Genomic DNA, 16,825 nt, shown 5'->3' with positions numbered 1-16,825 from the left:
GCAGACAGGATGGAAGCAGTGCAGGTCGTAAAGATAAGACCGCTTCGAATAACGGCTTTTACTGCCCCGCTGCACAGTCCGATACTGTATACCCAGCTCCTCCTCTGGGGCCGGGAGAGTTCTGAAGAAAAGGACGTGCTTACTGCAGGTGCTGCACGCACACACACACACACACACACGCACACACACACACACACACACACAAGCATCATCCACTTATGTAAATACACTCCCAGCCTTTCCTGAGTAAACACTTATGCAGCACAAGCAAAAATCTAATCTCTCATCTTCTTCCCCCTTTTTCCCGAGCACATGCAAACACGCACTTTTAGGCCTAACATCCTTCGGCATCACAGATTTTAACCGTCTTAAGAGAAAATGCTCCCCTTGGATCGGCAGAGTGGAGTGTTTATGTATTGTTCACATTTCTCCCTCATAAATATGAAATTAGCTCAATTAGGTTGGAGCGCGCTGCGTGGGACCGCTCCTTGACATGGCTCTAATTGAAATGAACAGCGGCTTGGCCTCCCCTGCTGAGGCCCGCCTAATGCCATTAGAGGGGATCTGAGGGCACGGCTCCGTGTGTGTGCGCTTCATTTGACACTCCCACACACATCCACCACGCCGTTTAATCATACACTAATCCCCATTCATACCTCCAACAACAGCAAGGACACTTATTGAATGAAACAGTGCAGAGGCCGCACATGCACTCGCGCTGTGCAGCAGAAGCTGCAAAAAAGTTAAATAGGAAGGAAAGAGCGAGCCGTGTTCTATCAGCACAGGAGACAACACCCTACCCATCATGCATCACACATTTAACACATCATTCGACGGAGCCATAATGAATACGTTTTTTGTAACTTGCACACTGTTCCCATCTAGTGGAAATTAAACAGACTGCAGTAAGGTAAACTGACACACACACACACACACACATGCAGATGTATTTATGCCCCCCAGTGCAATCAGTGTTAACACTATCAATAATGCACTTGCACGCAGGCTAGTAAGACCTGAAAGCTGCATGTTTTGTGCCCAGGGGGCAGCCACAGAGATACACACATACGCATGCACACACATGCCACAAGCTCCGCTGTTATGTAACCAATAGCCACGTGTTGCCGTGGGAACGGGGAAGGAGCGGGGGGGCGGGGGAGCAGACGGAGACAGAGAGGGAGAGAGAGGCTAAGAGGACAAGCATCAAATCAATAAGATGACACTGCAAGACTTTGGTAACAAAGTGAGGCCGCCCACTCCTCCCAGCACCTTCTAAAATCGCACACAGGTGTGTGCACACACACCGAAACACACCTCACACTTGGCTGAGGTGGTTCAGGCAACGCTGGAGGGGCATGACAGCGACAGCAAGGCTGGTAATTTCCTTCTCCCACGTGGAAACAAACAGGAGAAATAGAGGCTGACTAATACTGGATCAGCCAGCATTTTGCAACGTGAACAAACAATTTCGACAGGATCGTTCAGAGCTACATTAATCTATATGTTTTTTACATTATTGAGGTACTAAATGACTACGAGCAACGAGAAAGTTCGTCACTTGTTGTGACGAACGCAGAAAGAAATTATCACCCGACGCAGTTCCCCCGATTCTATGGAGCATTAGCATCTTTCAGCACACTCAGGGTTGATTCTCACAGCTCTCATCAGCTTTGTTACCTCAGTAACAGGCAGAGCGCTCACTGCACACTTCCTGCCCAGCACCAAATGGCAGCTGACAAACTAGCTGATGACGCTCGTGGAGGAAGGAGGAAGGTGTTTTCTCTATTAATTGGAGGAGACCAAAACAGAGCTCCAAATGAATGCTAATGCTGCTCTGTATCTGATAGATCTGTAAATAGGCAACTGTTTGCCAGCACATATATATAACAATTTCATAATTTTGCATCAACTTATCTGGTCGTTCAGATTATTTAGCCTATATCCGAGCTGAGATGGCACTAGATTAGGTGAACAAATTATGTAATGATGCGACTGTTCCCAAATTTCCTCAAACGTGTATTTGCCATTTTGGTGGAGCAGCTTCTTATTTATTGGTTGACAATATTGCAGATTTCAACGCATTAAATCTAAAATGCTTAACGTTTAGAAAGCATGTTTGTGTGCGGCGTAATCTAGTGAGTGTGGGCTGTGTGAACAGAGCTGCTCTCTGCTCCTGTGTGTCTGCTTCTTTGGCACAAGGGTTCTTGAGTTGGTGTGTGTGTGTGAGTGTGTGTTACAGAGGCAACGGCAGTCCGTGGAGTCTAAACTGGAAGTGCTTCGTTGCGAAATGCTTTGTTATTCCAGAACTGTCCGCAGACAACTGCACTCTCGATACCGTTTCACATCTTACATCTGGACAAAATGCAAGAAAACGCAATCAAAATACCCCGTGTGACAGACAAGAGCTGGTCTGGCCTGTTAAAGCAGCAGAACTGTCTCCTCTCTATTGTTCCGCATGTAGGAAAGGGCAGCAGAACCTTTTTTTTCTGGGAAAGTCGTGCTCTGCTGTTACATCAGGGAGAGGCAGAGGAAAGGCTATAAACGGCAAGTGTTCCAGGTCCATTTTCAACAATCTAGGCCAGTCACTCTGACGTAAACGCCAGTGAGGAAGAGGAGAGCTGTTGCATCGCTCACCGCCGCGCAGAAGTAGATGTGGTCGGCGACGGATGAACAAGTGCATGTGTGCATGTTTGTGTGTACGACACAAGCACCACAATGTCAGCAGCCTAGCCAAGCCCATATCTAGAGGCTTTCTGAGAAATCAGAGCCTTCTGTGGGCTGTTTTTGTGAACTCGCCGGAACCCGAGATCTTGCATGATCTCCACGTAACCCAGGCGCTTCCTCCCGCAGAGTGAACTGGTATGGCCGGTCTATTTGGTCCCAGTCGCTGGGGAAACTGGTGCCGTGGAGAGAGCCCCCCACCCCCCTCCTCCTGTGCTGGACAAAGACAGATGACAGACCAAAGAAACTCTCCCAGAAACGGATGCACACACAGACAGGAATAAATCCACAAGCAAATACAGCCGTGTCAGTAGCAGGGGTAGCATCGATTGGTTTGCCTGTCTTTTCTGCTCTCCGTCTTACTCTCTATTCACCTCTCCGACCTCACAACTGTTTCTCTAACCCTCCCTGCCTCTTTGCATTCGCCCCCAACCCCACCATCTCTCTCACTCGCTTCAGGGCCGGTGTCGCCATCCCTTCGGTTGCCTTGGGAATGTATCTCACTTAAGTGGGCTTGTAGGGTGATGGGTGTGAGAGAGTGTCAAGGGAAGAGGAGGAGGAGGAGGAGGAGGTGGTGGTGAGAGCAAGCCAGGCGGCGAACAGATGACGGGACCGGTCGGAGTTTTGCTGCCACAGGCTGCCGCAACACCGAGGGCCAGGCTGAACTTCCTGTGGCCCTCGCGACCTCAGATAAGAGCTGGACGCCGGCCCACTGCGCGGAGAAATTCCCCGCCTCCGCTGACCTTCAGCGCTGGTTAAAGCGGTTAAGGGAAAGGTCAGTGCGGTCAATGGAAATGAGCACTTCCCCTTTTCAGCAGTGTGGTTTTGGGTGTCATGCACAGACGTCAAGCAGCATGGGACGCATGACGCACGCCAAGCGCTCTCTCTCCCTCTGTCTCTCTTCCCATCTGTGGCTGAACAAGACACTGGAGAATGGCTAACATAGCAGCAGTGGTTCATGTGACACTCCCCTGTGCTTTTGGCCTACTTAGTGGAGCTATAGCAGCCTGCACCTCCCCTAAAACTGCTTAACTAACTCCTCCCCACTGATCCAGCTGTCAAAAACCAACCTCACCAGCTACCACTCTGACATCTTTTCTTTCCATTTCTAATATCCACTAGTTCCTCATTTAAATGCCTCCTTAGCCTCCGAAGTACCCAATCCATTGTGCATCCTTACAAAGTCTCTCCGAGCGGCCAGGCATTCGTCAAGCCCGCAGAATTATAACCACAAGCAGGATAACGTCAAATTCATTTTCCATTCATGCCCCACGATTCTCCTGAGTCAGCGGCTTTGAAGGCATCATCATTAGGCAGCTCACTGGGTGGAATGGAACAACAAGCAGGAAACAACGAGCGCGTCTCTGGTGTGGTACAATGAGTGGTACAATACAGTCATAAAGTCAGCCCTGACTCAGTAATGTCAAACAGCAATATCTAAAGTTCGCTGACATCAGCTAAAACGAACTAATGGTCATACCAGACCAAGTACGGCTGTGACAGCAAAACTCCCGAGTGTGCTGAATTAAGCAAGGGTGCATTTTCTTTCTGAAGAATTTAACTTTTCATTTGTAAGAGGAAGGCGGTGTTTCTTTCTTTCTTTAAATGTTCCACAGTGCAGCTTTAAATTGGGATAAAGAGCAAGAGATTCAAGGATGGTGTCAGAATACAGAAGAATACTCCAAGCAAAGTTTTGGAGAATAAAGAATAAAACCTCTAAAATATTTTTGATGTAGTTCTTATCTCATGTGACACTACAGCGTGAAAAAAGGTGGCGTCTTCTTTTGAAGAAACTTTAATTCACACGAAGATGAAAGTGTTATTTCTTCTTTCAAAAGCTACAAGGGACAAATTCGCTTTTGCACCTGTTTTCCAGGTGCAGTCTGCCACAAACGTGCTGCATTCATGACGCGATGCAGCAGGCCGGAGTCGCAACTCGCGTGTCTCAAGGTGCGACTCTCTTCTTGCTGGGGAGGATCGCACAAATAAAAGCAGAAGAGACGTAACAGAGGCGATCATGTATCCTGCTGGATTTACTGAAGTCACTCTATTCACCTGCTGCTTTCTTTCTCTTCACTGGCTGAGAAGTCTTGTGTATAGTTTGTCTGTTTTTCTCAGGTGGATCTCATAGAAATCTGCTGAACTGCACCTATGAGCCATCCCTCACCGGCAGTGTGCGTCTGCAGGGCAGTACCCGGATCAGTCCAGGACCTGACACCATAATGAGCAGCTGTCTTAGCAAATAAGGTGCTGAATACACACAGATTGCAGCCATAAAACTCAATGAAAGCCACATCACACACTCAGTCTCTGTGAGTAAATCCTGCGTGTTGAGAACGGTTAAACAAGCTTCTCTCCAGCGAACCTGACTGTTTATTCCCTCCTGAACCACTCCTTTGCAGTTTTGTGTTCTCCAACTAACCTTCCATCAAAATATCCTCTGGAAACATTTTAATCTGACCCTCTTCTCCAGCCATCCCCTCTCAAACCGTGTCTCAAACTACGGAGCAAATCAGGGATACTCTTACCTCCCCTACTCCTCAAAATAACTCTATCCAATTATCTCAGCTCCGTCAAGTTCCTCAAGTAGGCTATCTTATCCGACTAACTCCTCTCAAACTTCTGTCTACTCCAACTCCCCTAAAACTCTCTCTTCTGGGACCGCTGCATCTACTTTCAACTGTGTCTGATTCCCCATTCAAATATTTCCATTGCTCCCGACTGTCTCTGCTCCAACCTCTTTTTCCTTTTAACTACATCTTACACAGATCTCCTCAAACAAACGCCTGCAGCTACATCCTTTTCAGGCCGTACCACAGCGTACGTCTGCAGGAGTCGGCGAGAATCTGCTCCTGTGAACACTTCCTGGTGGCACGGCTCCCTCGGTCATGCTCTGCAATGCGAACGCCTCGTTCTGAACACGAATCAAAGCAAACAAGTGGAGTGTGTGTGTGTGTGTGTGTTTTATGTGTGCGTGAAGTGGGGAGGGCGCCGAGGGAGAAAACACTTCCTTGTAGTCTCTTCCAGCTAAACCACATCTACAAACCCCACGACCATCACTTTTTCTTCACTCCCTTACATTTCTGTGTTTATACCTCGCCCCTGCAGCCCGTTTTTCCTCCCCATCTTATGGTTTAATTGCCGTGACCAGCAGACATATGGCCGGTGGGCTGTTGCCAGAAAATGTTCCATCTTTGTTAAAATCGGGCCCGACGCTCCGACAGTACAGCAGCTCTAGCAAATGAGGGGAAATAGAGGAAAGTAACAAAACATGCAAAGTAAGTTAAGGCTAAATTCTGTAATCCTCCCTTCTTTTTTCCGAAATCTCATTATATCAGCACCCTCTCGCTCGCTTCCCTCCCTCATCTCCTCTTTAATAAAGACGTGGGAGGTTTTCTCCTCCATTACCCATGCCCTGCTGAGGCTTCATTTCACGTCCTCCCCAGGCCAGTTGCGTGCCAAGCCGCTCAGAGCCAGGCCAGACTCTCCCTGCCAAACTCAACCCTCCATCCTGCAGGCTCGGGGGTTAGGGTTAACAATGCAATCTGCTGCTCACCTCTGACCAGACCGGCCCCGTTCGCAGAGCTGAATACAGGTAAAGACTCCAGAAGCGTATATACCGCAGGAAGGAAACTAAAGTGATGTCGTGGTTAATAAAAAGGGGACAGTCCGTGTTGTCCAGTCATGGATGGGGAGCATCCATCCATTCAACTGGCCATTTGAAATTTGGTATTAATATTCATAACACCCAGAGCAGGATTCCACATAGGTTTGGTGATCCCTTAAAGTTTTGTCTACCACCACTAACAGGTCAAAGATTCTCCTCGGTCCAGGACAACCTGTCTTGAACTAACTGTCTTAACTAAATGTCCAGATTTAATGAAATTTGCTCTGGATATTCAGGATCCTCAAAGGATGAATAGTACTGACTTAAAATGAACTTCGGGCAGACTGCCATGAAATGTCAGGGGACAATTCTCGCTCCTCAGGGGATAAACCCTCCGTGAGCCTTACTATAGCGTAGCAGGCCAAAATATCCAAAGATATCTCATGATCTAGCATATTTTCATCACAAAAGACATTTAAGCTCCAGCGAGAGTGAATAATTTATTTTTTTCTCTTATACCACGCGCACTAAAGATGGATAAAAGATGCAGTATATCAAAATTTCATATGCACTCTGGTGTAAAATTTACTGAGTGCAGTCATGCTCCCCAGACAGAACGCTGTATGTAAACTTTGGTCATACTATATTGTATCTCCATGATTTTTACTTAGCACATTCATGCTCCAAGGAGGATAAAGGCTTTTGATTTCAATCAACCTGCAGCCTTTGCTCTGGCAACACCCTCAAAACAAAGGTTGACATTTGTGCCTCAATACTGCTGAGGCTCTAAGAATAGCCGGAGAGTAACTGTGTTCGTTTCCCTCTTTCGGGTGTCATGAACTCTGCAGCCTCCTGAGAACACTAGCAGGGCTTTTCCAGTAAGCAGCCGCAGAAGAGTCCAATTTCAGTGATATTAATGTCATGGAGAAGGTGAGCGCACTCTAAATCTAATCGTTGAGTAATCTGAATTTCTGCAGATTTCCCCTTCACCACTTCCCTGCATAACACGTTCTGTCAGACGGCTCATTGGGCCTCTCACGAGCTGCTTCGAGAACCGTCTTCTCGTGTCCACTTTCCGTCCCTCAGGAGGAACAGCGTTTGCTGGGGAAATATTTGAGGAGTGTCCATTACTGAAGCTGTTTTGAAAGTCGACTGACAGCCAAGGAAGTCTGCTCCAATCTGAGAGGGCGACCGGCCAGGGAGAAGATGACGGTGGACAGCGTCCAGGGCGGCTGGCTCAGAGCTGGAACGGGCTCGGCTCTGGACAAACAAAAGCCTGTGTCACTACCTTTATAGTGAGCGGAGGGTAAACACATTTCATAATCAAATGCGCAGTTGCCCAACCTACGCGGACACTGACTCATTTTTACTGCATGTTTGCGTTTGTTTACGGCGGAGCCGGCTGCAGAGGCAGGGGCGACGATCCTGCAGTCGACAGCAGTAATGAAGAAAGTGATCACTCATTAGTTTCTTTGTTCTCGTCCGACTCTTTTATGTGTCTGTGGTTTTCCTGCCCCGTACCCTCTTTTCTCTCTCTCTCTCTCTCTCTCTCTCTCTCTCCCTCTGCAGCGGTGTAATGTCTGCAGCTCTCGCCCCTCCGCTGCCTCCTGCGTCACTTCCCTTCCTGGTCGGCTGTCATGTAAACACAAGCACACCCTCCGCTCGCAGGCGTGCTCTCACATACAGGCTCAAACACACTCACACAAAAACACACATACACCCAGTCACATGGGAGCTGCTAATTATGACCACATAAACCCAGCGGAAATACAACTTTCACAGCTGGCTGTTTGAGCAAACGCTCACATCGAGGCACATAATTCACAGCCAGAAAAACGCACCATTTACTTCAATTATTCAGCGGACGCACACCAGAGAGGGGAAAAAAAAAAAAAGAAAAGTAATGGGCTCATTTCTCAGATTAGCCTCTGATGGTGGGGCTACAAATAGCAAAGATTTTTCTGTAGCAGTGCTGGAGAGGAGAAAGGACTGAGAGCCAGGGGTAGAGATTCAGCGAGGATGATGGAGGGAGGAAGCTCTAGCTGCATAAATTGGGAAGAAGGGAGGAATGGTTCGGTCACAGCGCCGGCCATTTGCACGAGGCGGCGGAGGAAACGATGAAAACAACGCGCGCTCATTTCTGTCCGGGTGCAACAGATCTATTTGTTGAGACAGGGCGAGCGTAAACATCTGACAGACGTCATGCATAGTCTGTGACGCAGATGGGGAAAGTCTGTCCTCGCTGAGCACATGCGTGCACCCACAAAAACAGCCGCAGATAAACAGGAACACACACGAGCAGGCAGGCCACGTTATCCCCGCTAGACTCCTCTGACACACTCCAGCCATTTCAAGCATGTCGCTAATCTGAGGTTCAGGCTCATTGGTTGAATTCTGCGCGCATAGGTTTGCCAAGTAATGCTGTCAGGGGCGGAAATGACAGCTTAGAGCCCTGAAAGTTCGCTTCAAAAGGCTGATGGATTTGTTCTCGGCTAATAAGGCCAAACACAGCGGGATTAATGCCGGTTAATGGTTAATACTGCAGGATTATTGCAAATTTCATTATCATACAAGCTGCTGGAGGACAGCAAAGCTCGTTTTCCACCCTGCTCGTGCCTGTCAGGGCACGGCTGTTGGTTTGTTTGGCGGGGAGCGCATTTGTTAGGTCGGTTAAAAAAACAAACAGGACGCAGGGGTAGAAGTGTGAATTCACCTTCACGTTTCTCCTGAAGCAGGAACCAGCAAAAACATGAAACAAGTCAAGTGCTGACACTGCCATCAGCTGCCTGAACTTCATCTCATTCTTGGTGTAATCCACACTGAGAAACGCTGCTTCATAATGCATTACAGAGTCACTGTTTGGCTGTTACATAATGTCTGTCCTAGATTCTAAAGCTCATAAACCTACTACATGTTTCTCCATACAGAAGTGCATTCAATTTAATGCACAGATTCCCCTCAATGCTGTGCGAGCAGCAGCATTAGGCGAGGAAGCTGCTGGCCTTTCTGCTGATTTCATAAGATGATAGCGAGTAACTCAAAATTGGATTTGATTCTCAACAGCTCTCAGGTTTAGACATGAGCCTCGACAGAAGCAGCTGTGTGTTCCTTCTGTTTCTGATTGGCTGCAACAGATCACTACTTTCATCATCCGTTCATCTTCTGATTATTTTGCAATAAATGGAAGCAAGTCTTGCTAATCTTCTTGTATTATCAATTGATGAAACAGCTACATGTAATGTGCTACCTTTGCCATAGCTGCTAGTGACAAACCCACGGAGAGTCAACTGCCTCTGACTTCAGATCAGCTGTGTGGAGCATTTTAGCTCATTGTTTTTGTTTTTAACCATACTCACTGCAGTCTGCCAGCACCGACCGGCAGACAGACAGATTTAGCAACTAGCAGGTGAAGCTGGTGGAGCGTTTAGCTTTAGATGTTCTTCTCAGGAGTCAAAAACAGAGCTAATAGCGTGGGAAAACGATACCTGAAACCAAATGTTACTCACTAATACATAAAAGAGAGGAAAGCAACGAGTCCTCACATTAGAAGCTAAAACTAAACAACACTTAAAAACTAATTGATTATTACAATTTCCAGCTAATTTTCTGGAAATAGACTAATTGATTAATTGGCTACTCCAGTGGTTCGGTGTGGAGTAGTGAATGTGTGGTTCATCTTCATCTATCTTGGAGGATGAAGGATGAAGATCACCCTGATTCCTACACGACTGAAGATGATTCGATGTTGGATGTTGCTACGAGGGGAATGAAAGGTTGTTAAAATGAACCGCTTGGGTCAATAAGGCAATGACAAGCAATGAGCTTCATCGTGCCATCATATCACTTTTAATAGCACATGCTGTAAATGTAAGTCATAAAGAAACCATTTTCAACAGCCGGCTCTAATGGTTTCCTCTCCACCACTTTTGCTGCTGATCAGCCACATTTCTAGATATCTGCCAGCCTTTCACATCAACTGGTGCTTCCTCCAGTTGGCCCAGTCTGAGAGTCAGCCTGTGCTGCTTGGAAGCGTCTCCGGAAGAGCCACTTTGCATTACCACGGTGAATTATCCCCCCCCCCACACCCTCCGCTGCTGCTGCTGCTGCCTGAGACCGAACCTGCGGCCAACATTAGAGCCTGTGTGAACTCTCTGTGTCACATCCACACAGATGTGACTGCCCTGTTATGAATCAGCAAAATGTTGACTGGTGCGTGTGTTGCGCGTGTGTTTGCGCAATAGCCGGAGCAGCAGGCAGGTGGTTGTCTTGTTTTCCTTGCTGGCGAGTATTGAAACGGCGCCTCACAGGCACGTTTCCAAACATCCCGCAGGAAAATTGGATGGCTTGATTAAACAAATGAAAGCTACACGCTTCATATATTTCGCTCCCAGGCAGAAACCTTTAACGCGCAGTCATAGTTTAGAAACATCAAGTAAGGGGATTTATTAATATTAATGGCACCTAATTACTCAACTTGTTTTAGAGACCATGAGTGCGTCTCTCGGACTTGCTCGTCGTCGTTAACGTGCTGAACTTGCTGTCATGGTCACGGAGAATCGTGAAGAAGTTGGCTCGCTCCCGCAGCTGGACGCGGAGCTTCGGGGCCGGGCTTGTACGAGAGGGGCGGGATGTTTCCAGTCAAGCCTGGAGCGCCGTACTGGACCCCAAAACACTGTTTTCAAGCCCCAGCGCCGGGCCTTATTCCCACTTGTTTACTTCAACTCCAATTTCTATGTGCGCAACACCACCTGGAATGCGGACACGGGCGAGCACGAGAGTGCGAGAAGACGCACATGGCACATGATAAAAAAAAAAAAGAAAAGAAAAAGAACAATCTCCACTGCAGGAATGCTGCGCTTTTCTTCAACAAACACACTTTGCCCAAAGCGGAGAGATGCGGCTCCTCACACTACATTATAGCGCACAACACACTAACGCAGCCGCAAGCGCGCAAACGCACCTGCGGCTGCAACCAGAGCCGATCTCACATCAGCTGAGCTATTAGAAATAACTTCACTCACGCTGGAAGGCGCTCCTCTTGTGCTCCGGGACCGAGCCCAATTTTCCTCCTCTTTTAAAGTGCGTGTCATAGCTGGCAGGTGCAACTGCGAATAGAGAGGTCCCGTCCGATGAGGCGCAGTGTGTACGGCTCGGCCCGCCCCGGCCAGAACCGGCTCTGCTCGGCTCGGCTCGCCTCGGCCGCGCTGCCCCTCTCCCCGCGGGCTGCTGGCCGTCGGCAGATGACTGCGTACGATTTCGGCCCCCTTCTCCATCAGCCTGGAGCTCAGCGCACTCTGCCTCTGTGTTCCTGCCTTTTCATTATATCATGTCCATGTGACACGCTCAGGCCTCTGTCAATGGAAACTTAAAGGGACCTCCCACGTGATGGCGCTCCGTGCGCGCTCACGGCCGCCAGTGCGCGTCCCGGGGAATGGATGAATAGATGCTGCGCCCCTTATAAAAGTAAACCAGCAGGCCGTGAACCACCAACACCGTGTTTTTACCGTGTTTATACCGGAAGGATGAGGATGATGATGAAGACAACTGTTAGTTGTGATGATGATGATGTGATTATGAAGATAACTGTTAGTGACTGTGATGATGAAGATAGCTGTTAGTTGTTGTGATGATGATGATGGTGATGATGATGATGATGATGAAGATAACTGTTAGTGACTTTGATGATGAAGATAAATGTTAGTGACCGTGATGATGAAGATAGCTGTTAGTTGTTGTTGTTGTGATGAATATAACATGTTGATTATGATGGTGGTGGTGGTGGTGATGATGAAGATAGCTGTTAGTTGCTGTGATGATGATGATGATGATGAAGATAAATGTTAGTGACTTTGATGATGAAGATAAATGTTAGTGACAGTGATGATGAAGATAGCTGTTAGTTGTTGTTGTTGTGATGAATATAACATGTTGATTATGATGGTGGTGGTGATGATGATGAAGATAGCTGTTAGTTGCTAAGATGATGATGATAACAGCTATTAGTTTTTATGTGATGATGATGGTGATGATGATGATGAAGACAACTGTTAGTGACTGTGATGATGACGATAACGCTTAGTGGTTGCGAAGAAGATGATATTAGTAGGTGTACTGGTGTTGTCAATGATGAAGATTAGGCTATCATGATGCCTCTCTGTTGGCTAATTTGTTCAGAATGAGGTCATGCTGTGTGTGACATCATTGTATGATAACTACTATGGGGAAACACAGCTGATCTCATATCAGAGACAGACAGACAGACAGACAGACAGAGCCTTCACCCCCCAGTCTGCTATTATTAGTCTACAGGAGACATCCTCCCATGTCTCACTACACTTCATGTGTTTGTGCTCTGTATTTTAGGTGTCAGAGGCGTTTTCCTTGTTCACTGTTTCCTCTTGTTTACATTCACGCCTTCTCCTCCAGAAGATGCCCTGTGTGTCCATGACGCCTCATAGACATGCACATTACATTTCCTGCCTCATAAAAAGACGTTGCTTATTGCTTTAAAAACTATTAAACACTCTGGAGAACAGCCAGGGGTGATACTAAATCTAAAGTAAGGTGCTGGAGTGCTAAACAAGCCTAGAAGGCCCTGTGAGCTTGTGTAGACATCACCACACAGCAGAGGAGGAAGTTAACGGGCCTACCAGGCATGTTAGCTACTATAGGATGTTATAACCCTTATATGTAGCTGTGTGCATTGATGTCTGTTTCATATTACTGTTAGTAGTCACCAAAGTCAGAACTGTTCTAATCTGTAACATACCGATGTTTAGCATATGACATATGACATTTAGCTTATTATCACGCTATGTTAACAGTAATTCCATGTACAGCTGTGGCTCACTGGAGTTTGTTCATTCATTTTAAAGATATTCTGTCATGAACTTAACAGTTAGAGCCACTCTAATAAACATTTTATATTTACATTGGATCTTTAAAGATCACACTAAAATCTAATCTCTGCTTAAAAAGACACTAAACCATGTTCGGATTTGCATTATAGGACGTAGCGACACTTTCCAGTGTTACTCAATAATAAAACCATTCTCACTTGTATCCTCAGTGTCTGCGTTGACATCCATACAAATGAATGTTGACCAGTGGCCTTCCATCTGCAGTAAGTGGAGGCAAGGCTCTGCCAAGCACTGGATGTGCACTTAGAGGAAACACCATTATCATTCACTTCACGTCATCAAGCCTGGAAGACGTCCACTTGCAGATGATTCATCGAAAAAGTTCATTAGAATTTTACAAAAATGTACATGCTGGGTGATATCAGGCTGCCTCTGTGTCACTTTGCACACCCTGCCTTCTAGGTGCCTTCCCTACTAATCTTTATTTTAATCTAATGCATTGTTGTGCCCATAAACCATAATTTTCACAATTTTCTTGAATGCTACTGTTTCCAACACAAACTACTTTGTGTCACCTCCTTGATACTAGCGCAGCGAAGTGCCTAACAGCTTACAATAATTTCTAGAAAATGCCTGAAACCAGAGAAACTGCAATTATCTCAGCCCAGTGGGTATTTTATTTGAGAGGAAACTCATTTGAGAGCTGAACGTCCCTTAACATAAGCCAAAAGATACAAACTATTTAAACTGCCATGAGGACAGAAACACATACATACAGACACTAATGTAATCAATGAAATTCAGGAACTAATTTGACTTGATTTTGTCCTCAGGGTGATGGAGGGGCTCGCTGGCAGACTGGACCGTGTGAACATACCAGAGGTCTGGGGGTCTCTGAGGCTTGCGGACCCCCTGTGGTTTGAATTAGAGGGGATTACAACTCTCACCAACAAAAGACACCTCTCCGCTTCCCCCGCCTACTTTTTTGTGCTATCTGCTCCCCTGACTCGGCGACACTGCCAAATAGAGGTGGCTCCTATTCTGCTGCCAACCCACTGCGAGGCTGTGAAACAGACGTCATCACACGCTTGTATATCATACAAATAAGATTTAGATTACTATTATTATTATTATTATTATGGATTACATTCATTTTCATCATTGGTTAATGTCTTTTTATGAATTAATCTTGTCTACAAAATGTCAGATACGACAGATGTCCATCACATTGGTTACTAATTAGTTATCAGAGCCCAAAGTCATGTCTGCAAATTGACCATGAGGTCCAGTTATTAGCTGCTTTGAGGCTTTTAATCATATATTATGTACATATTGTGCAATAGTACATATTTTTGACATTTTTTTTATGTTTTTGTATATTTTCTTCTACTGTGCAATACCAATATCAATGTATTTATTACCTATTTAGATAGATAGATAGATAGATAGATAGATAGATAGATAGATAGATAGATACTTAAATTATCTCCAAAGAGATATTTGCAAATTTGCAAATATTTATTAAAATTTTTGATACTCTTGTGGCAGCAGTATTCTCACATATAATGTACATATAAGTAGTTGTTTGTTCTATTTTCTGTTCTGTGTACATTTTCTATTGACTATTTTGATCCTCCAGTATGAGATTAATAAAGTGTTATTTTTTCTGATCTGATCTAATCTTATCACCTGATTTTCCTTAACCAATGGAGATCATGTGATATGACTGAAAGTTATAGAACAGCTAGTAAATGGACCTTGTGATGAAAATGTTTTGTTTCCACGGTAAACAATTAACTTTCTCAAAGAAGTAGTAGTAGTAGAAGGAAAGAAGAGCAAGTGTTTCCTAACTTATAATAACTATTTATCATCATCATTACTGATTAGTTAATCAATTATTTGATAGATTCTTGCTTTTTCAGCACTAACTGACACATTGGGGATTGTAACAATTAACATCCTGTCTATCAGGGTATCACTGTTTATCAGTTCCCAAACAAAATGCATATTGCCTCTTGCCTTATCACCATGATACAGAGGAATCCATTTACAAAGTTAAATAAATAAGCAAATTACATACACAATAAAGAATGTAATAGTTAATTTTGCTCTTGAATTTAAAAGTAAATACACTCCATCAGATTAAGCTGAACCAAATGTGCACAACAGTGTCACAGGTGAAATTTGGACAGTGTTAAAATGACTAAATTATTTGGCCCTTTTGTTGATTAAATGTTCTATTTCACTTCTTGAGAGTGCTGCACATTTTTTATACATGCTAGAAGTCTGGCTCTACAGATGCCAATGTCCGTCTGTCAATCCACCACTTCGGTCCAGACAGGGAAAAAGAACTACTAGATGGATTGCCATGAGATTTTGTGCAACCATTCATGGTCCCCAGTAGACTCCTAATAACTTGGGTTGATTTTCCTTTTATTTTGCACCATCATTAGATCAAAAATTGAATTTCTGACCAAATATCTGCGAAACTACAGTTTGTTTTTGGTGCTAATTAGCTTGTGCTAACTAAAAAATTATACCTGCTTAGCATCAGGGTGGTAGCAATGATGGTGAGCATGTTAGCATGCTAATGTTAGTATTTAGTACTATTTAGTGCTAGCATGGCTGTAGATTCTTAGTAAGACGATCTTGAATCTTGAAGTGGTTGAACATCCCTCCGCTCAGAGGGTGGGGTGAAAAAGGGGGGGGGGTTTGAGGGATGGAGGAGGAGGAATGTTCATATTTAGCACTACAATAGGCTGGAGTTTTGGTAAAAGAGGTCCAGTTGACTGGAAGCTACGCTCACATTACTCACCAGATGATTCATCCACCCCGTAAGCTCTCAGTGACTCGACATGTAGTAAAACAATGAGATCACCCAGAGAGGCGCTTTTAAAAGACGGAGCCACTGCAGATATAAACCACTGCAATGTTAAACTGGGCCAACGATTTACAGCTCTGTGATGGCCACACAGTGCATATGATTTATTAATCAACTCTAAGACAAGACAGGACAAAACGAGACAGGGCTTGATTGAAAAGGATGCAACAGGACACGACAGGACAAGAAAAAAACAAACAAAACAAGGCAAGACAGCGCTTGACAGGACATGATAGGACACTTGATTAATCCCTGAGGTGGAATTCAAATGTCACAGGGGCATGGTGGCACAGAGCTCAGGTCTGTGGACACCAAGAATTATTAAAACAAAAGAGCACAGCATACATATGAAGCATAGCCTGCGTAGCCGGATATCTATGCCAATGTGAAAATCTATTTAGGTACATACATCCTAAATATAAACATACGGGCCTCGGGGGGATTTGGGCTTGGCTCGGGCCCGCTGGAGCTTGCTGTAGGCAGGTTACAGGGTTAGGGGTTAGGTTTAGTGCTGAGAGTCAGCCGGGGCCAACGGAGCTTGCTGGAGGTTGGCCCAGAGCTGGAGAGGCAGTGTTGGGGGCCTGGGGTGAAGCCTGGGGGCTGAGAGCCCTGCCTGGGCCTGCTGGTTGGGAATAAGTTAATTCGCTTGAGGCAGTAAACACAGTCTGGGTGCATTTTTAAACCTTTTATTCTGTTGATGGGTAGACTTTATCTTTGTTTGAAGATAATTACTTCAAAGGCATCTGTCATAGTCAC

This window comes from Chelmon rostratus, chromosome 22, assembly GCF_017976325.1.
Source record: "Chelmon rostratus isolate fCheRos1 chromosome 22, fCheRos1.pri, whole genome shotgun sequence".
Lineage (NCBI taxonomy): Eukaryota > Metazoa > Chordata > Actinopteri > Chaetodontiformes > Chaetodontidae > Chelmon > Chelmon rostratus.
Note: the sequence above shows the minus strand (reverse complement) of the source record.